General features: G+C 44.9%; 1 protein-coding gene across 3 annotated transcripts in view; it reads left to right on the top strand.

Moving 5' to 3' along the window:
- LOC100660547 (zinc finger protein 805-like) overlaps window positions 1-21,914 on the top strand; it is a 58,542-nt gene that overhangs the window by 15,573 nt on the left and 21,055 nt on the right. Inside the window, exon 1 of one of the 3 annotated variants that reach the window (XM_023543622.2) lies at window positions 16,758-17,160. The exons of 1 other annotated variant lie outside the window; for it this stretch is intronic. The gene's annotated coding sequence lies outside the window, so the exon portion shown is untranslated. Of the gene's footprint in view, window positions 1-16,757; window positions 17,161-19,828; window positions 19,924-21,914 lie in introns of those variants that run through there. One more of the 3 variants, XM_064293428.1, reaches the window with a different exon arrangement.

The raw sequence follows: 21,914 nt of genomic DNA on the forward strand, positions 1-21,914 counted from the left end.
GAGCAGTCTCTTGAACAAACGGTCTTGGCAAAAGTGGATTTCCACATTCAGAAAAACAAAACGAGATGCATATCTCACACCAAACACAAAAACGAATTCAAAATGGCTCAAGAACCTAAATGTTAAATCTAAAACCATAAAGTTCTTGGAAGAAAATATAGAAGCAAAGCTTTGGAACCTATTTTTTTTCAGTGATAGGTCATCAAACACAACAACGAATGAATAAAACAGAAAACAAAATAGATAACTGGGACCTCAAAATTAAATACTTAGTTTCATCAAAAAACTTTATCAAAACAGTAAAGAGACTACCTACATCCTGGGAAAAAAATCTTTGCAAACAGTGTAAATGATAAGGGTCTAATATCTAAAGTATATAGAAAACTCCTACAAATTAACAACAAAAAGGTAAATAATCCATTCAAAAACTAGGCAAAGAACATGAATAGGCACTTCACCAAAGAGGATATTCAAATGCCCAACAGACGCATGAAAAGATGCTCAATGTCATTAACTTACATCAAAGAAATGCAAATCAAAATCACAATGAGATACCATTTCATTCCCACTGGGATGGCTAAGGAGCCCTGGTGGTGCAGTGGTTAAAAGCTACAGCTGCTAACCAAAAGTTGGCAGTTCGAATCCACCAGCCACTCCTTGCAAACCCTATAAGGCCGTTCTACTTTGTCCTGTAGGGTCACTGTAAGTCAGAATTGACTTGACAGCAATGTAATTCCACTCTTAGGTATATACCCTAGGGATCTAATAGAAGCGACACAAACAGACACATGCACATCTATGTTCATCGTAGCACTATTCAAAATAACAAAATGATAGAAACAACCTAAGTGCCCATCAACAGATGAATGGATAAATAAAATGTGGTACCTACATACAACGGAATACTACTTAGCGATAAAGGAAAATGAGTTTCCTAACCATCTTAGAACATGGATGAACCTGGAGGACACTGTGTGAAATACGCCAATCACACACACACACAAAAAACAAATACTACATGTTTTCATGTTTATGAAATGACAATTAGAGGTAAATATGGTCACATGCACTGCATAACATCCGTTTGGGCAATATCTAACTACTTACATGTCCATAGTCCCATATGATTATGATTGAGCTTAGAAATTTGGATCAGAAAACAGGAAATAGTAGACATAAGCAGATGTAGTGAACACAACGGCTTCCCTGGCAGCACGATCGCACTGTATATAAGAGACGTGAGATACATGTTGCATGAGGGAAGCTGTGGCATTCGGTACATCTGGTTATACCCACTACGTCCCATTCTCCAACTGGGATTTCTGAACGTGGTTATAACCATGGGTTTATACGTGGTCGGACAATGCCAAATGGACATTATGTGGTGCATGACTGTATGGTATTCGCACAACATCCAAATCACATAATGTCCTATTTCACAGGCTGTATCCTGGATGTAAAGAGATGCATGACTGTATACAGAAACTAATGTTAATTAACGGTTATTAGGGATTAGGGGGAGGAGAGGGAGATTCACTCTCTAGATAGTAGACCTTTGTTATTTTTGGTGATGGGAAAGGTAACACTGAATGAGAGTTAAGTGTACACAGTTTGTCACTAAAATGTATGCAAGAAGAGCTCTTTTCCAGAAGATAAGCTAGATAACTGGGATCTTCTAAAAATTAAACATTTATGTCCATCAAAAGACTTCACCAAAAGAGAAAACACAGACTGGGAAAAAAATTTTGGCTATGATAAATCTGAAAACAGTCTAATCTCTGAAACCTACAGGAAAATCCAACACCTCTACAACAAAAAGACAAATAATCCAATTAAAAAATGGGCAAAGGGAATGAACAAACACTTCACTAAAGAAGACATTCAAGTGGCTAACAGACACATGAGGAAATACTCGCAATCACTAGCCATTAGAGAAATGCAAATCAAAATCACAAAGAGATAACATGTTGCCCCAGCATTAAAAAAAACTAAAAAGTTTATTTTTTTATTTTTTTTTTTACAGGCATACAAAAAAAAGGGGGGGGGCAGAAAATAAGAAGCGTTGCAGAGGCTGTGGGAATGTTGGAAATCTTACGCACTGCTGGTGGTAATGCAAAATGGTACAGCCATTTTGGGAATCAATATGGCATTTTCTTAGAAAGCTAGGAATAGAAATACCATATGATCCAACAATCCCACTCCTAAGAATAAATCCAAGAGAAATAAAAGCCGTCACACGAATAGACATATGCACACCCTTGTTCACTGCAGCATTGTTCACCATAGCAAAAAGATGGAAACAACCTAGATGTCCATCCACAGATGAATGAATAAACAAATTACGATACATACACACAATGGAGTACTATGCAACAATGAGAACAATGATGAATCTGCAAAACATCTCACAACATGGATGAATCTGGAGGCCATTATCGTGAGTTAAATAAGTCAATCATGAAAGGACAAATACTGTAGGAGATCACTATTATAAAAATTCAAGAAAAGGTTTACACACAAAAAAAGGAAACAATCTTTGATGGTTAGGAGAGAGGGGAGGGGTGGGGATGGAAAAACACTAAATAGACAATAGATAAGTGGTAACTTTGGTGAAGGGTAAGACAGTACACAGTACTGGGGAAGCCAGCACAATTTGTACAAGGCAAGGTCATGGAAGCTCCCTAGACACATCCAAAGTCCCTAAGGGACTGAATTACTGGGCTGAGGGCTGTGGGGACCATGGTTTCGGGGAACATCAAGCTCAACTGGCATAACATAGTTTATAAAGAAAATGTTCTATATTCTACTTTGGCGAGTAGCGTCTGGGGTCTTAAAAGCTTCTGAGCAGCCATCTAAGATACTCCATTAGTCTCACCCTGTCAGGAGCAAGAGGGAATGAAGAGAACTAAAGACACAAGGGAAAGTTTAGTCCAAAGGATTAATGGACTATAACTACCACAGCCTCCACTAGACTGAGTCCAGTACAACCAGATGGTACCCAGCTACCACCAACTTCTCTGACAGGGATCACGATAAAGCGTCCTGGAAGGAGCTGGAGAAAATGTAGAACAAAATTCTAATTCACAGAAAAAGACCAGACTTACTGGACTGACAGAGTGGAGAGACCCCAAGAGTATGACCCTAGACACCCTTTTAGCTCAATCAGTAATGAAGTCATCCTAAGGTTCAGCCTTCAGCCAAGGATTAGACACGCCCATAAAACAAAATGAGATGTACTTTAGGTGAATGGAAGGACAATACTCAACACAAGGAAGGTCAGCTCAACTGGACTGGACCAAAAGCAAAGAAGTTTCTGGGATAAACTGAATGCTTCGAAGGTCAGCGGAGCAAGGGCGGGGGTTTGGAGACTATGGCTTAAGGGGACTTCTAAGTCAATTGGAAAAATAAATTCTATTATGAAAACATTCTGCATCACACTTTGAAGTGTGGCGTCTGGGGCCTTAAATGCTAACAAGCAGCCATCTAAGATGCATCAATTGGTCTCAGCCCACCTGGATCAAAGGAGAATGAAGAACACCAAGGTCACACGATAACTATGAGCCCAAGAGATAGAAAGGGACACATGAACCAAAGACTTACATCATCCTGAGACCAGAAGAACTAGATGGTGCCTGGCCACAACCGATGACTGCCCTGACAGGGAGCACAACAGAGAACCCCTGAGGGAGCAGGAGAACAGTGGGATACAGACCCCAAATTCTCATAAAAAGACCAGACTTAATGGTCTGACTGAGACTAGAAGAATCCCGGCGGTCATGGTCCCCAAACCTTCTGTTGGCCTAGGACAGGAACCATTCCCGAAGACAACTCATCAGACATGGAAGGGACTGGCCAATGCATTGGAGAGAGATGCTGATGAAGAGTGAGCTACTTGTATCAGGTGGACACTTGAGACTGTATTGGCATCTCCTGTCTGAAGGGGAGATGGGAGGGTAGAGAGGGTTAGAAACTGACAAAACGGTCACAAAATGAGAGACTGGAGGAAGGGAACGGGCTGACTCATTAGGGGGAGAGTAAATGGGAGTATGTAGTAAGATGTATATAGGCTTATGTGTGACAGACTGACTTGATTTGTAAACTTTCACTTAAAACACAATAAAAATTATTTAAAAAACAAACAAACAAAATGAGATGAAAGGAGTACACCAGCCCAGGGCCAAGGACTAGAAGGCAGCAGGGAACAGGAAAGCTGGTAATAGGGAACCCTAGGTTGAGAAGGAAGAGTGTTGACATGTCATGGGGTTAGTAACCAGTGTCACAAAACAATACGTGTACTGTCTAATAAGAAGCTAGTTTGTTCTGTAAACCTTCATCTAAAGTACAATAAAAAAGAGAAGAGGACCGTTTGGTAACTGCTATGGCATATATAAACAAAGCAAAAACAAACAAAATTTATGCGCAGGTATGTATGTATGTATGTAGGCACATATGTGCTAGGTATGTATATGTGAGTATATATATACATACTTATGGGTGCAAGGATATACATATGCATCTGTGTAACTTTGTGCATATATTCGTGTATATTATAAAGCACATAGGGGCACAGTTATGGATACTTCTGGAAAGATTAGGACCATAGTCTCATGGAACATCTTAGTCAATTGGCATGTGATGGTTAAGGTTGTGTGTCAACTTGGCTGAGCCATTATTCTCAGTGGTTTGGCAGTCATGATGTAGTTTGGTAGTAGTATGATGTTTTGATCACCTCCATGATGAAATTCGATATAATGTGATCACCTCCATGATGGGATCTGCTGTGAGTACCCAATCAGTTGAAAGGGAGTTGCCATGGTCTTGTGGCCTGCATCGAATGTAAGTGAATATTCTGGGAAGGCTCGTGGGCTTTTGCTCACTCTGCATCCTGCAGCTGGTTCCTGTTCATCAGGCCTCCAGCTCTTGAAACTTGAGCTAGCAGCTTACCTGTGGTCTTGTCTGCTGATCTTGGGATTTGTCAATCTTCACAGCCTGTGAGCAGAAGCCCTGCTCTCTAACCTTGATTTTGGGTTTGCCAATTCCTGCGGCTGTGTTAATCAGAGGAGACCTCATCCTGGCCTGTGGATTTGGGATGTTCCAGCCTCTACAATCGCATGGGCCATTTCCTTGATATGTTGTTGTTTGGTGCCATTGAGTTGGTTCCAACTCATAGCAATCCTATGTATGACACAGCGAAACACTGCCCAGTCCTGCACCATCCTCACAATTATTGTTATGCTTGAGCCCATTGTTGCAGCTACTGTGTCAATCCATCTTGTTGATATAAATCTCTCTATATACATGTTTATATGCTTTGCTGGTTTACCTTCTCTAGAGAACCCAGCCTAAGACATTTGGTACAGGGAGTAGGGTGCTGCTCTGACGGATAGCTAAAATGTGGAAGCAGTTTTGAACTGTGAATGAAGAGAGGCTGGAAGAGCTTTAAAGTGCCTAATAGTAGAAGTCTAGATTGTCTTGAAGAGACTGCTGGTGGGATTATGGATGTCAAAGGCAATTCTTGTAAGGACTCAGAATAAGGAGAGGTGTTACACTACAGATGATGTAGACAGCAGAAGCAGCAGCAGAACCAGGAGACCAGTGTGAGACAGTGTTGGAGTCAACCTATGGTACAAAAGAGCTAAGTGTCTTTGCAGAGGAGGCTTCCTGGAGGAGTGGGGTGCCTCTGAGCCCTTATCGGTAGAGTTAGGTTTACCAACCCATGAAGCAAGATAGCTGAGTGCCTTCCAGCCTGAGTTTACTGGTGAAGTGGGGTGTCTTCAGGTACTTACTGGTGGAGCTAAGGAGCTCTAGAACACTTGCTCAGCCAGGCAGACATGGGAGGTAAGGCCTGAGGAGTTGAGAGGCCAAGGAACCAGGAAGCAGAAGCTGAAAAGACAAGGAACACAGGAAACAGGGCTGCCTTAATCTCAGAGGGTAGGGCCAGGACCTCTGAGGTCTCAAAGGGTGGAGTCGCTGCTCAGATGGACTAGGGGAATGGGGCCGCCCAAAGTCGAGGGAGCGGGGATGCTGCTCCAGTGGGCCTGGAAGGATAAGCTGAAGCACAGGGCCGAGGGATCTCCACTCAGAACCCAGAGAGTGTGACCACCACCTAGAGTCTGAAGTGCAGAGCCATTGTCTAAATGGTCTCAGAGAACAAAGGATTATTTTCAAGTCTTGACAATTAATGTGTTCTGCTGACTTGCTTGGTGCCTATTATCCCTTCTTTCCCTCCAATTTCCCCCATGTCTAGCTTGTGCCTGTTCCACCATTGTACTTTGGAAGCAGATAACTTGTAGTCTAGATTTTATAGATGAAGAGGGATTTTTGGATTTTGGACTTGGAGTTGAACTAAGACTTTTGCTATGATATGATGGGGTGAGTATGTTTTACATGTGGCAAGAACATGAATTTTTAGGGGCTAAAGTGTGGAATGTTATAGATTGAACTGAGTCCCCCCAAAATATGCGTCAATTTGGCTAATTCATGATTCCCAGTATTGTGTGATTGTCCACCATATTGTCCTCTGATATGATTTTCCTATGTGTTGTAAATCCTACTTGTATGATGTTAATGAGGTGGGATTAGTGGCAGTTACGTTAATGAGGCAGGACGCGAGCTACAAGATTAGGTTGTGTTTTTTTTTTTTTAAGTCAATCTCTTTTGACATATAAAACATAGAAACAAGCAACATGGGGACTTCACACCACCAAGAAAGTAGAGCCGGTAGCATGCATCCTTTGGACTTGGGGTCCCTGCTCTGAGAAGCTCCTAGAGCAGGGGAAGATTGATGACAAGGACCTTCCTCAAGAGCCGACAGAGAAAGTCTTCCCCTGGAGCTGGCACCCTGAATTTGGGCTTTTCGCCTACAAGACTGTGATAGAATAAATTTCTCTTTGTTAAAGCCATCCACTTGTGGTATTTCTGTTGTAGCAGCACTAGATAACTAAGATATGGCATAATACAATTCATAAAAGTTATGTTTTGCATCCTAGTTTGGTGAGAAGTGTCTGGCGTGGCCATCTAAGATACAACTATTTGTCTCTACTCCTCCAGAGGAAAAAAGAAAGAAGGAAATCAAAGATTGAAAGAACTAGACGACAGGACAAGTAGTTTACACAAAACACGGCCTCATCTACCAAGACCAGAAGAACTAGATTGTGCCCAGCTATCACTACCAATCCTTATAATCAGGGCCACAAAAAATGGGTCCTGATTGAATGGGAGAAAAATGTGAAACAAAACCTTAAATTCCTGAAAAACAAACAAACCTTGTGGACTGGTTGAGATTGGAGGACTGCCTGAGACAACTGCCCTGAGATACTCTTCAAACACTGAACCGAAACTAACTCCTGGTGTCACCTTGAATCTAAACAACAGATTGACTCACAAACTAATGAATATCAACCTTAAGTACTGTATTCCTTTAAAAATTCACCTATATGAGTGTCTTAGGCTGGGTTCTCTAGAGAAACAAAACCAGTAAGACGTATAAATATATATGTGTGTATATATATATATATAAAGAGAGAGATTTATATCAAGCAAACGGCTCACTCAATTGTAGAGGCTGGAAAGTCCCAAGTCTGAGGGTCAGGACAGAAGCTTCTCTTGATTCACGTAGCTGCAGGGGCTAGCAAAGCCATGAACGGCAGGTCAGAGAGCAGGGCTCTTTCTCACAGGCTGTGAAGATCGATGAATCCCAAGACTGGCAGGCAAGACTGCAGGTAAGCTGCTAGCTCAACTCCGAAGAACTGGAGGTCACATGAACAGCAGCCAGCTGCAGGATCCAGCATGAGCAAAAAGCACCCAAGCCTTGCCAGGCAATCTACTTATATTCAATGCAGGCCACATGCCCAGGGAAATTCCCTTTCAACTCATTGGCTACTCACAGCAGATCCCATCATGGAGATGACCACATAATATCAAATCTCATCATGGAAGTTATCACATCATAAGACTGTCAAACCACTGACAATCATGGCCCAGCCAAGTTGACACACAACCTTAACCATCATAGTGCACCCCTTGCTAAGTTGGCACCTGTACACAACTCCTCAAACCATATATAACCTCTGAATAAAGACAATTATAAAGTCATACTTGCACTTAACATGATACAACAAACATACATACAAAACAGAAATACTCATAACAATTACAGTCCTCATTTATGCAACTGGTCATGTGGTCAAAATTGGTATTTAGAACTACCTTCCTCCACCACCCATTCCGTATTCCCTTTGCCCTCAGTGAGTACCTCAGCTGGTCGTGATTCTTTGCCCAGTGGTGTGACCCAAACCTTTATTCCTGAAGGGTCTGGGCCATTAGCAGTCATGTCAGAACTGGGTTGCTGTAGTTTTCCATTGACTTTAACCACAGGGCACGGTAGTACTAAGAGATGCCCTAAAGAATCTCCTGCGTTTCAGACATATCCTTCTTAACCTCCATTATGTATATCAGTCCAATTTCCTCTTGGTAATCAGGATCAATCACACCAGCCGGTATGGTAACTCCCTTCTTTGCCTGTTGATTCAGAGGTATAGGGAGCCCAAAGTGGCTAGGTGCCATTCTTAGCGTCCAGTTCAATGGAACCGGTGATGTACCTCCAGGTAAGAGCACTCCTACCTTTGGAACTAAGACCTCTAGACTGTCAGAGGATAGGATCTCAGGGACAGGAAGCAAAAATCTTGTGAGTGGATCACTAGAGGGTAATAGTGATTCCTGGACCCATGAATGCTGGCCATGGGAGAAACAACACCATATATTAGATGCTGGTTTAGAGCATATACAGCCTCCTGGAGAACACTGCCCCAACCCTACAAGGTACTGCCACCTAGGTGGTGCTGTAACTGTGTCTTTAGATGGCCATTCCATTGTTCTATCCAGCCAGCTGTTTCAGAATGATGGGGAACACGGTAAGACCAGTGAATTCCATGAGCATGGGCCCACGGCTGCGCTTCATTTGCTATGAAGTGAGTTCCTTGATCCAAGGCAATGCTGTGTGGGAGACCGTGATGGTGGATAAGGCATTCTCTAAGTCCAGAGATGATAGTTTTGGCAGAAGCACTGCGTGCAGGGAAGGCAAATCCATATCCAGAGTAAGAGTCTCTTTCAGTAAGAACAAAACCCTGCCCTTTCCATGATGGAAGTGGTCCAACATAATTAACTTGCCACCAGGTTGTTGGCTGATCACCTCAAGGGATGGTGCCATATTGGGGGCTCAGTTTTGGTCTCTGCTTCTGGCAGACTGGGTACTCAGCAGTGGCTGTAGCCAAGTCAGCCTTGGTGAGTGGAAGTCCATGTTTCTGGGCCCATGTATAACCTCTATCCTTGCCACCACCATGTCCACTTTGTTCATGAGCCCATTGAGCAATGATGGGAGTAACTGGGGAAAGAGGATGAGTGGTTTCCACAGAACGCATCATCCTATTCGCTTGATTCTTAAAATCTTCCTCTGCTGAGGTCACCCTTTGGTGAGTGAGCATTCACATGAGACATAAATATCTTCACTTCTTTGGCCCATTCAAAGAGGTCTATCCACGTATCTCTCCCCCATAAATCCTTGTCTCCAATTTTCCAATCATGTTCCTCCCAAATCCCTGACCATCCAGCTTAATCATTGGCCACAGCCCATGAATCAGTATACAGTTGCACATCTGGCCACTTCTCCTTCCAAGCAAAGTGATCAACAAGGTGCAGTGCTCAAAGTTCTGCCCACTGGGAGGACTTCCCTTCACCACTGTCCTTCAGGGAGTTCCCAGAAAGTGGCTGTAATACAGCTAGTGACCACTTTCGAGTGGTGCCTGCATATTGCACAAAACCATCTGTAAACCAGGCACAAGTCTTCTCTTCTTCAGTCAACTGATCATAAGAAACTTCCCATGAAGCCATAGATGCCAACTGGAATATGGAAGGTAATGTGACAGGAATGGAAGCCACTGGCATTTGGGCCACTTCCTCATGCAGCTTACTTGTGCCTTCAGGTCCTGCTCAGGCCTGATCTCGTTCATACCACTTCCATTTAATGATGGAATGTTGCTGAGCACATCCAACTTTATGGCTCTGTGGGTAAGACAACACCCAGTTCATGATGGGAAGCTCAGCCTGCAATGGTGCCTTGGTATTCCATGGTTAAGTGTTCAGTCTCTACTAAGGCCCAGTAATAAGCCAAAAGCTGTTTCTCAAAGGGAGAGTATTAGCTGCAGAGGATGGCAGGGCTTTGCTCCAAAATGCTATGGATCTGCAATATCGTTCACCAATAGGGGCCTGCAAAAGACTCCAAACAGCATCTCTATCTGACAGTTCAAGCACCACTGGATCAGCTGGATCATATGGCCCAAGTGACAGAGCAGCTTGCACAGCACCCTAAACCTGTTGCAGAGCTTTCTCTTGTTCTGGCCCCACTCAAAAATAGCAGCTTTTTGAGTCACTTGATAAATAGGCCAGAGTAGCACACTCAAATGGGGAATATGTTGCCTCCAAAATCCAAAGAGGCCCACTAGATGTTGTGACTCCTTTAGTTGTGGGAGGAGCCAGATACAATACCTATCCTCCACTTTAGAAGGAATATCTCAACATGCCCCACACCGCTGGACCCTAGAAATTTCACTGAGGTGGAAGGTGCCTAAATTTTTGTGGGATTAATTTCCCACCCTCTAGTACGCAAATGTTTTACCGATAAATCCAGAGTCAATAACACTTCTTTCTTCCTACGTCCAATCAGCATAATGTCATCAATGTAACTGACCAGTGTGATGTCTTGTGGAAGGGAAAGGCAATCAAGGTCCCTGCAGACTATATTATGACTTAGGGCTAGAGAGTTGATGTAGCCCTGAGGTAGGCAATTGAAGGTGTATTGCTGGCCTCGCCAGCTGAAGGCGAACTGCTTCTTCTTCCAAACAGGTATGGAGAAAAAGGCATTAGCTAAACCAATAGCTGCATACCAGGTACCAGGAGATATATTAATTTGCTTAAGCAATGAAACTACACCTGGAACAGCAGGTGCAACGGGAGTCACCACCTCGTTAAGTTTTCAATAATCTACTGTCATTCTCCAAAATCCATCTGGTTTTTACACAGGTCAAACAGGTGAGTTGAATGGGGATGTGGTGGGAATCACCACCCCTGCATCCTTCAAGTTCTTGATTGTGGCAGTAATCTCTGCAATCCCTCCAGGAATGTGGTATTGCTTTTGGTTTACTATTTCCCTAGGTAAGGGCAACTCTAATGGCTCCCACTTGGCTTTTCCTACCATAATAGCTCTTACTTCATTTGTCAGGGATCCAGTGTGAGGGTTCTACCAGTTGCTGAGTATATCTATTCCAATTATGCATTCTGGAACTGGGGAAATCACTACACGATGGGTTCAGAGACCCAGTGGACCTACTTTGACACAGATATGAGCCAAGACTACATTAATAACCTGGCCTCCGTATGCCCCCACTCTGACTGGTGGGCCACAGTAACGTTTTGGGTCTCCTGGAATTGGTGTCAGTTCAGAGCCAGTATTCAGTAGTCTCTGAAAAGTCTGATTATTTTCCTTTCCCCAGTGAACAGTCACTCTCGTAAAAGGCCACAGATCCCTTTGGGGAAGGCTAGGAGGGAGATTAACAGTATAAATTTTTGGCAGTGTATTGGAGTCCTTCCTCAAGGGAACCCGGCCTCCCCTTCATTCAAGGGGTTTGTGTCTTTAAACTTGCTCAAGTCTGGGAATTGATTGAGGGGCCGTGACTCTCTATTCTGGTGATTCCAGTTAGACTACTGTCCACCTGACCTAGAATTCATCGATTTGTACAGATCAAGTAAATATTTAGTGAATTTTCTATCTATTTCACTCCTAGGGACACCATGATTAACTAGCAAAAGCCATAACTCTATACATGTCAGACTATTCTGATTACTGCTTTGACTCTTCTGTCCATTACTGTAACCGTGCCCACCTTGCCTTTACCAATTGAGTGCAGCCACTTGGCCCTTACTGCCAGTCAGCCCCACTGTAGCTTGGTATGTTAATTCCGTTAGGGCGGTTCTCACTGTCAAATCTGACTTGCATAAAATAGCAATCACAGCAGTCTTCAAGGAAGCTGGGGTTCCCTTCAAGAATTTGTTCCTCACCGTTGTGGTAAAGGGTATGTCCTCTGGGCAGTCCATTTGTGGGTCTGTGGGTGTGACCTGATAAATTCACTCTAGCATGCCAGTTTCCCTAAGCCTCTGGATACCTTCTTCTACAGCATACTGAGGCAGGTCTGCTATTTCAACTTGATTCAGTGTAGGCCACTGAGTAATCCATGCTTCAGCAACCCAACCAAATAAACTATTAGATCCTTTCCTAACTTCTCGAGCTGAAACACTGAATGAAGAACTGTGCTGAGTGGACCCATACCAATAAACTCAGACCGATCCATCTTTATGTTCCTTGCACCATTATCCCACACCTTTAATAACCATTCCCACACATATTCCCCAGGTTTCTGTTTGTACATATTAGTAAGTCAAGCAGTTCTTTTGGAATGTAGCGTATCTCCTCCTGGGTCGCACTTTGTACTTCACCTTTTGGGGTTCACTGGGACTTAAGTCTAGTTATAGGTCTAGAAGCCAAATTCGGTGGTGGTGGGGCGTTTTGAGAACATTCAGCATTGTCTTGTAAAGCATCTGTCTCAGGCGCTGCCCCAGGCAATGACTCAGACAAGGTCTCTTTAGACATAGCTGGACTTATCTCATTAGATGAGAGTGGAAGGGCTAATGATTTCACTAGGCAGGATGGTTTAGCAGACAAACATGGAGTAATCTCTTCAGATGGGAGTGACAGGGCTGGTCTTGTTCGCGGGAATGATTCAATGGAATTTAGGGGCTCAATGTCTCCAACTTCTTGATTATCTGCCCATATGTGCCTGTTATGGATTGAATTTTGTCCCCCAAGAATATCTGCCAACTTGGCTAGGTCATGATTCCCAGTACTGTATGACTGTCTACCACTTTTTCATCTGATGTGATTTCCCTATGTAAATCCTATCACTATAATGTAATGAGGTGGATTAGTGGCAATTATATTGATAAGATCTATAAGATTAGATAGTGTCTTAAGCCAATCTCTTTTGTGATATAAAAGAAAGAAGCGAACAGAGATACAGGGGGACCTTATACCACCAAGAAAGCAGTGCCAGGAGCAAAGGGCATCTTTTAGACCTGCAATTCTGTGCTGAAATGCTCCCAGACCAAGGGAAGACTGATGACAAGGACTTTCCTCCAGAGCCAACAGAGAGAGAAAGCCTCCCCCTGTTGCTGGAGCTCTGAATTCGGACTTCTAGCATGCTGGACAACGAAGAGAATAAAATTCTCTGTGTTGGAGCCATCCACTTGTGGTATTTGTTATAGCAGCATGAGATAACTAAGACAGTCCCCATCCCAGTTTCAGGATCCCATTTCTTCCCAATCAATGCCCTCACTTTAACTTCAGACAACTCTTGAGGTTGGCAGTTGAGTTGGCATTGTAATTCATCCACTTTTACAATAAGACTCTGGGTTTGGTTTTTGGCATTATCAGCTCTGTTACTGCAAGAAATAAGGCTCTCTTTCAAAGCACAAGTGGAAACTTTGAGGTCATTTATGTGGCACTCGAGCTTTGACTCTGAAGCTGTGAGAGCATCTCTTTCTTTCACCAATTTGTCTATCGGAAGTAGTACCAACCAACAAACTTCCTTATACTTCTCATTCTGACAAAACTGTAGAAAGGTAACACACATGCAATTACCCAGAGCCTTGCCCTTCACCAATACCTGATCTATTGTTGATGATATTTTTGCATATTTGTATTGCTGCCTCATGCCATGGATTAGCAGTACCCTCTTTACTACTGCAAGCAGAGTCAACAACATCTTTAAAACTAATCAGTCTTGAGAACCAATTTAGAAAACTCCTCCTTACAATTTTGTTTCCCTAATCCATTCTTGGTACCAAATGTCTTAGGCTAGGTTCTTTAGAGAAGCAAAACCAGTAATGCATATAAATATACATATATATATATATAGAGAGAGAGAGAGATTTAGATCAAGGAAATGGCTCACTTGGTTGTAGAGGCTGCAATGTCCCAAGTCCGAGCCTCAGGATAGAGGCGTCTCCTGATTCACATAGCCACAGGGCCTGGGAAACTCAAGAACAGCAGGTCAGAGAGCAAGGCTTTTTTCCACAGGCTGTGAAGATCAATGAATCCCAAGACTGGCAGGCAAGACTGCAGGTAAGCTGCTAGCTCAAGTCCCAAGAACTGGAGGTCAGACAAACAGGAGCCAGCTGCAGGATCCAGCACAAGCAAAAAGTACCCAAGCCTTACCAGTCTATCTGCTTATATTCAATGGAGGAGACATGCCCAAGGAAACTCCCTTTCAACTGATTGGCTACTCACAGCAGATCCCATCATGGAAGTGATCACATAATATCAAATTTCATCAAGGAAGTCATCACATCATAAGACTGCCAAACCACCGACAATCATGGTCCAGCCAAGTTAACACACAACCTTAACCATCACAATGAGACCATACAGTCAACAATTACTTTAAAATAAATATGAGAATGTAAGGGGGCAGGGAAACTAGATTAATGAAAACAGAACAATCAGAACGGAAATAATGAGAATGTCACTGAACAATTTTGCAGAAATTGTTGAATGGGAACCTAAACTGCTTTATTTAAACTTCACCAAAAACACAATAAAATATCAGTTAAAAAATAAATACATACAATTTTAAAAAGTGAATCTTAACAGGTAAACCGGGATGTGTACATGCAAGTATGAGTGGGTGTCAAAATTATCACCATGGATTTAGTCCCCTGGTGATGTCTGTAGTTAGGGAATTTTGGAATTCCTTCATTATATAACATCGCCGAAGACTCAGTTTCAAAATAAGGTCTAGTTCATAGTTACCAGGGGTTTGAACTTCAGCAGCTGATGAGGATCAAAACCAGCTCAGCATCTCAACCATGTGAATGTCTTTGGCTTTGTATCTGAAAGAAGGCAAGTGAGAATATCAACCAAGAAGGGATGAAATACAGCAAACTGGTCGAAGTGGTGAATTATTGTACTCACATGGGCTGGACCCTTGTGAATAGAAATGGGCAGATGGAGGGTAGAGGGAAGAGGAAGGTGGACACTCAAGATCCCTGACTCTCCCTCCATGTACCTTCAGAAAAGGTGCTCTCTTACTCCTTCCCTGTCAGCGGTGCTTATCAACTGATGACTTTGAAATTGGGTGTCTGTTGGGTAAGAAAAAATTTGGCAATGTGCATCTGTCAGCCCGTATCTGTATTGTGGCCCTGAAAATTTCAAGTACCAGCACAAAAAGGGAGAACTGGGAAAAGGCACCAGGGTTAGCACTGGGTGACAGCTTTATGTTGTGTAATTGTACTACAGAGAAAAGTAGTATGGAAACCCTGGTGGCGTAGTGGTTAAGTGCTACGGCTGCTAACCAAGAGGTCAGCAGTCCGAACCTGCCAGGCACTCATTGCAAACTCTATGGTGCACTTCTACTCTATCCTATAGGGTCACTATGAGTCGGAATCTACTCGACGGCAGTGGGTTTGGGTACAGAGAAAAGTCTTCAAGGTGGAAGCAATGGGTTAGTTTGGGAGTGCTATTTCGGGGAGAAGCTAGGTTCAGATTAAGAAAGAAAGGGAAAACAGTAAAGAACCTCTGGCAGAAATTCATCCAGACACTGCTCTTTCTGTCGATAGGTCTGGATTTTCTCTGTGCACCTGGTGCCCCAGTCCTTACTTTTCTAGGTAGGGCTCAAAACCTTCGGGACCATTCAGCTAGAAAAACAAAATCCCTGACAACCAACGGTGACTTCTAAGATTTTCCGTAATATACCTCTGGGATGAGTGGTAGGACTGCTAAGATGACTTTTTGATTTCTTCTCCCCAACTACTTAATATTGGTCTAGTCCAGGGCTGATCCTCTGTCGATTCCGTTCTCCAACTACACTCATTCCTTTGAAGATCTCAACCAGTTTAGACCTCCAAGCCAGAACCTTCTCCCAACGTTCATTCATTTGTGGAACTGCCTGCGTCATCTAGTTACACTGGGATTTCACCGACATTTCAAACTGAGCACGTTCAAAACTCGATTCCTCGGTTTTCCTCCAAGCCGCCACCACTTGCCGCCTCCTCTCCTATATGATGACAAATCCACGTTTCTGCTGCTCTTGCCAACGACCTTACTCACTACTGCGCGCAACTTCCAACGAAAGTACCAAGCCAAAGGTCCAGGAAGAGGGCGGTCTGTGCGTGTGAAACGGGTCTGCGCGGGACTTCTGGAGTCCTACTTTCGGCGGTTATTTTCGCTCCTCCTTTATCCGTATCCCCTATGAGAGATACGGGGAGGCGAAAACAGGAGCGGGAAGGCACAGGCCGAGAGGAGGGCAGGGTTCCGTGCCTTTGCACTTGCCCAGGTACCCAGCAAACGTCCCCTTCTCCCCAGCCCCGGTTTCCGCGGGAGATACAAGGACGGCTTCACACTTGCCCCTCCCCCCCACCACACACTGTGCCCACTGTTAAGAGGTGGGTGTGAGGCGGGGCTCTGAGCCTCCTGCCAGTTTCCGTGGAGAAGACAGCCTTGGAAAGGCGCCCCACTCCAGGCTGGCTGTGGGGAAAAGACTGTTACCTAGAAGGCTGTGCTTCGTGCGTCTGCGTATGTCACTGGGCCAATGACAGCCTATCAGAGAGGGGTTTTTTGTGGGTCGGGTGTATGGCCCGGACTTCCGGCCTTTAAATTGTACGTCATCGGCATGCGACGGCTCTTTGTGCACAAGCTGCGGCTATGGCTACTTTATTTCGACGCAGCTTCTCTACTCGGCTTTCTGGGACCCCCTCCCACGCCTTTGTTGGATTCGTGACCCCCCTGTAACTGTGTGTCTCCTAGGCTGCCACTGGGTCCTCGGGTTTCCTGTTGCCGCCGCACGCGCCAGCCGTTTCTGCAGCTCCGGATGCCCGCCCTGGGCATTGTGCGTCATTTATACAGGGGACACTGAGGCCTGGTGTACGAGTCACCCCAGATCACCTCTTCCGAAGCAGGAGAAACCGCGTGGCCAGCACCGGTCTCCAGCCTCTCAGTATTGCCGCTTTTTTCTACAGGGTCCCAGAATGGCGGTGGCGCTGAGGGACCGGACGCAGGTGAGTGGAGGATGTCGCTGGAATTGCTGCTTCTCTGCTAGGTCGGAGAAGGCTCATGGGCCGGCCGGAAGCTGAGAAAGGCCTGGATTTCACTTTCCAGCTGTTTGTTCACGGCAGTGGAGCTGGCTTGCCACTTGCTTTATTTCCAGGCCTATGGGAGTGTCAAGGAGACGTGGTGGTGCAGTGGTTAGTTAAGCGTTCCGCCCGTAATCAAAAGGTCGGCGGCTCGATCCCACCCAGCGGCTGCGCGGAGAAAGACCTGGCAATCTGCTTCTGTAATGATTACAGCCTAGGAAACTCTGTAGGGCAGTTGTACTCTGTCACATGGGGTCGCTATGAGTCAAGTCTAAACCCATCAACAACAGCGGGTGGGGCCTCTGACTGGTCCTCAGTCAGTGCTTGTAGTATGATTGATGTCCGTTCCCCCGGGGTCTCCCATGACACTTACAATGAATCCAAACTCTCTGCTGTATATTGCAAGTCCCTACCCAATGCTCCCTGGCCGACCACCTCTGACCTTGTCTCCTTCCATTCTTTCCTGCTTGCTGTTCTGCAGACCCACCAACGTGACCAACCTGAGGTCTCTTCTATCTCCTAGCCTTTACCTAGCAGTTCTCTCTGCCAGGGACACCGTCCCTGGATCTTCACAGTGTGTCTCTTCACATCTTTCTGGCTCTCCTCAAATGTTATTTCTTTGGAGAGGTCTTTCCTAGCAGTTCAGTATAAAAAAGTCCCTTTTCTGCTCGTTTGTGGTCTGGTATTTTTGTGTAGCGGACCTGGCAGAATTACAGAAGTCTATTGGGTTGAGGTTTTCTAGGATGTTGTGGGAGCAAATAGGAGAAATAAGGAGGAAAGAACCATAAAAGCTGGCCTTTATTGAGTCCTTGATGTGAAGTGAGAGGCAGGCATTATGAATCACCTCGTTACATCCTCAACTTCTCAGTTAGGTTGTGTTATCACTGTTTCACAAAAGAGGAACTCAAGGCTCAGAGAGGTTATGTCGCTTGTGTGAGATCACACAATGGTTAAGTAGCAGAAACTCATATCCAGTATGTTGACCACCAGAGTTTTTTTTATCTGCTGCTCTCCCACAGTAGACTGGAAAGTAGTGGAGGTGACAACTAAGTGAACTTTGCAAGCTGGACAGTATTCCTCCAGCTGGTCTTGTATGGGACTAGGGGAGGGGAAGCACTCAATGCAGAGGGAACTAGATGGACAAGGATAAGTTATATTGGTTGTTTCAGGAGGCCCAAGAGGGCTTGTGTGGTTCCCATGGTTGCCCCCACCTTCACCCAACACACACATCTGCTCAGATAGGTCCTGGGAGAGTGAGTGTGTGGCTTTGCTGGATGTTACCTCACCCTTAGTCAGTACAGGCATTGTGGCTAGTCATAGGCCTGTGTTCTCCTGACAGTAGCCTGCATTGCCCCTGCCACTTATGTTCCCTAGTCTGGAAGTGTTCTAGACTTAGGGATATCTGCTGTGGGGATGCAGGAAGAATAAATAGGATGATGGCTCATTGTGAATCTCCCTAGGAGGCTGTGAGGCTCACAGGGAGCCAGGGGTACAGGGAGCCGCCCAGCCCCTGCCACTCCCCAGAGAGGTGCCACCTGCGAGGCCTCTCCTGTGAGTTCATCGATGACAGCTCTGCTCTTCTGCCAATGTTCACAGAAATGTTTTCAGGAGTTGCTGTAATGGATTTAACAACAGAAATTACTAGAAATCCTTCCCAGCCTTGTTCCTGTGGATTCACTTTGGTGAAGGAGGCGTGTCAGGGTTACTCCATTGGACCGTGGAACAGAGGGACCTGTATTCAAGTCCTTCCCCTGCTCATAAGACATGTGGTTCTGGTTGGATCAGTAGAGTCCCCCTGGCCTCAGGTCAAACACTATGATGTGGAGAGGGTGATGGTGTTCACCTTACCAGTGTGGGAAGATTAATAAGATCCCAAAGCTCACCAAGTACCTAATGAGAAGCCCAGGGATGGATCTGGCTCACAGCTTGATGGATGACAACCCAGTTCTCTGTTTCTTTGCTTCCTCTCCTTGGTCCACATCCTCAAGTGGGTTCTCTGGTAGTAGTTGCAGGATGCTTTGGGATGACAGCAGTGGTAGGTCCCCTCATTCAGCCTTCCTGAAATGAAGGCTTTCATATCACAGAGTGGCTGGTTAGGTCACCTGGCTCCCTCAGACTACTGATTATCAGGGTGTGCTTCTCACCCTCCCTGGGTGTCAGAATCACCTGAGCAGTTTAAAATCTACTGATTTCCAGTCCTCCCCCTCAGATATTTAGCTTCAGTTGGTTGATGAATGGGAACCACACAGCCCCAGGGAGTTCTGATGCACAGGCAGATTGAAACCCACAGACTTAGATTAATTAGAAAACACCTTCTGGAAGGAGGGGATCATTTCCCTGGATCCCATGGCTGTGTCTGAACAGTGGGGGATTATTTAGGCGGAGGTCAGAGGAAATATGTGCTGCCTAGAGAGCAGCACTACTGTCTGCAGTTCTTGGGGGCCAAAGATGGGGCTTATACCCTGACTTCCAGGTCATGGGTCAGCATTTTGATTGCCTGAATGGGAATAGCTTCAGTCCACACTTGCATCCCCGTCCTGATGTCCCAGACTAGATTGAGAGGTTTCTTCTCTCTTCCTTTTCCATGAACAGGATGTCCTGTTCTAAAACCAGAGCTGCTCTATGAGCTGAAGCTTGGGCAGGAGTTATGGACTATGAAGAAAGACCTCTCCCAAAGCATCTGTCCAGGTGGGTGATAAGATCTGGGCAAGTAGGGACCCTGTAACCTGCAGACCTTTAGGAGACCACTGATTCTGGATCCCCTTGGGAAGGTTCTTGTCTTTATCTCTCTGGGGTTGGGGGAGCCATGGAGCCTATTGACCTTTGCTTCTTCTATCCTTCCACCCTCTTCACACTCTTTACTGCTCCTCTGGAGGTGTATTAGGTAATGTCAGGCTCTGGGCGCCAACTTCAGAGTGTGGGATTATCCCCTTAATGGCAAGGGGATAACAAACCCTTTGCCTTTGATTGGATTCCAAGTCATAAGGTCAGCAGTTTGAACTCACCAGCCACCTTGTGGAAAAAAGATTATGGCCTTGGAAACCCTATGGGCAGTTCTACTTTGTCCTGTAGGGTTGCTATAAGTCCAGTGCTAACTTATGGGAATTAAAAACTGGCTTTGCCATTCACCAGCTTTGTGGCCTAAAGGAAGGTGTGTGATCTTGTTCCTTGGTGCATCAGTTAGGCTAAGTTGATTCTATCTGCTGTAACAGAGCATCTCCAGAATCTCAGTGGTTCTGCATGTGAAAATTTTTTCCTACACAAGTAAGGGAGACTCTGGACCACACAGCTATCCAGACACCCAAGTATTTTTTGTCTCTCTTTTTTTTTTTTTTTTTAGTAATATTTTTCGGGTACGTAATGCTTAACATCCATGATATATTATGTGAAATAGGGCCTTATGTGATTTGGACATTGTGTGAACACCATATTGTATATAGGATACAGGTGCACAGGACAGTCACTTGTATGACCTGTGCCACCGCCTCACCAAGGGGCTGCATGAAAACTTTGGCTCTACCGCCACCATTCCTACATGGTCACGCCCAGTCTCCAAAAGCTGCTGTGTGTGCTTGCAGTTCAGCCACCAGCTCCCTTCCCTTCCTTCCTTCCTCACTGCCTGCCTTCCCAGTCCACCACCACTGCAGCCCAGACCGTTAGGCAGCTGCTACCACAGAAGGAGCCATGGCCTTAGCCCTGGCATTGCACATGGGGCACCCAGGCCAAGTGGGGCAGTGGCCTCAGCAGGGCATCCCTGTGGCATCTGTGCGGTCCCTGCCTGAGGTGAGGGCGGTGGAACAGACAGCCATCCTTGGGTGCCGGGACCCCCTCCCCCTCCCACCCCAGAGGGCCAGAGTGGACTCAGAACCAGAGAAATAGTGAGAGACAGATTGGATCTCTAGCAAAGTATGTCCACTACATCCTGTTCTCCGATCAGGATTTCCGACCTCTATTATAACTTTATGGGTCCACAGACATGTATGTGATCAGACTTTGCCCAAACGGACCTTAAGTGTCACGTACCTGTATTGTGTTTTCAGTAAAGCTTTACTGAAGCTTTACCGTAAAGGTTCCCATTCAACAACTTCTACAAAATCGTTCAGTGATATTGGTTAACATTCTTCACAATGTATGAACACTCTTATTTTCGTTCTGGTTGTTTCCATTTCCATTAATCCGCTTTCCTTGCTTAACCTTGTCAGCTTTGTTTTAAAGTAATTGTTGACTGTTTGGTCTCATATAGATTTTTTTTTTAAAGGAGCACAGTACTCGTGATTGATATTCTTTATTTTGTGAGCCAATGTGTTATTTAGCTAAAAAGTGACCTCTGGGGTTAGTTTCAGTTTAAGGCTTAAAGAGAATCTCAGGGCAATCGTTTTAGGGAGTCCTCAGTCTCAACCAGTCTAGTTAAGTCTGAATTTTTTAGGAATTTGAGTTCTGTTCCACATTTTGTTCCTGTTCTATCAGGATCCATCTATCGTGGCCCTGAACACAATGGTTGGTAGTGGTAGCTGGGCACTATCTAGTTCTTTTCGTCTCAGGGTAGATGAGGCTGTGGTTCATGTAGGCTCTTAGTCCTGTAGACTACTTTCTTCTCTGAGTCTTTGGTTTCCTTCTTCAGAGAACCAAGTACTTTCTCTTGTCAACAGGTGGCTTTTTTTCCCCCAATTGTACGTTAG

The sequence above is a fragment of the Loxodonta africana genome, chromosome 11, assembly GCF_030014295.1.
Source record: "Loxodonta africana isolate mLoxAfr1 chromosome 11, mLoxAfr1.hap2, whole genome shotgun sequence".
NCBI classification, from domain to species: domain Eukaryota; kingdom Metazoa; phylum Chordata; class Mammalia; order Proboscidea; family Elephantidae; genus Loxodonta; species Loxodonta africana.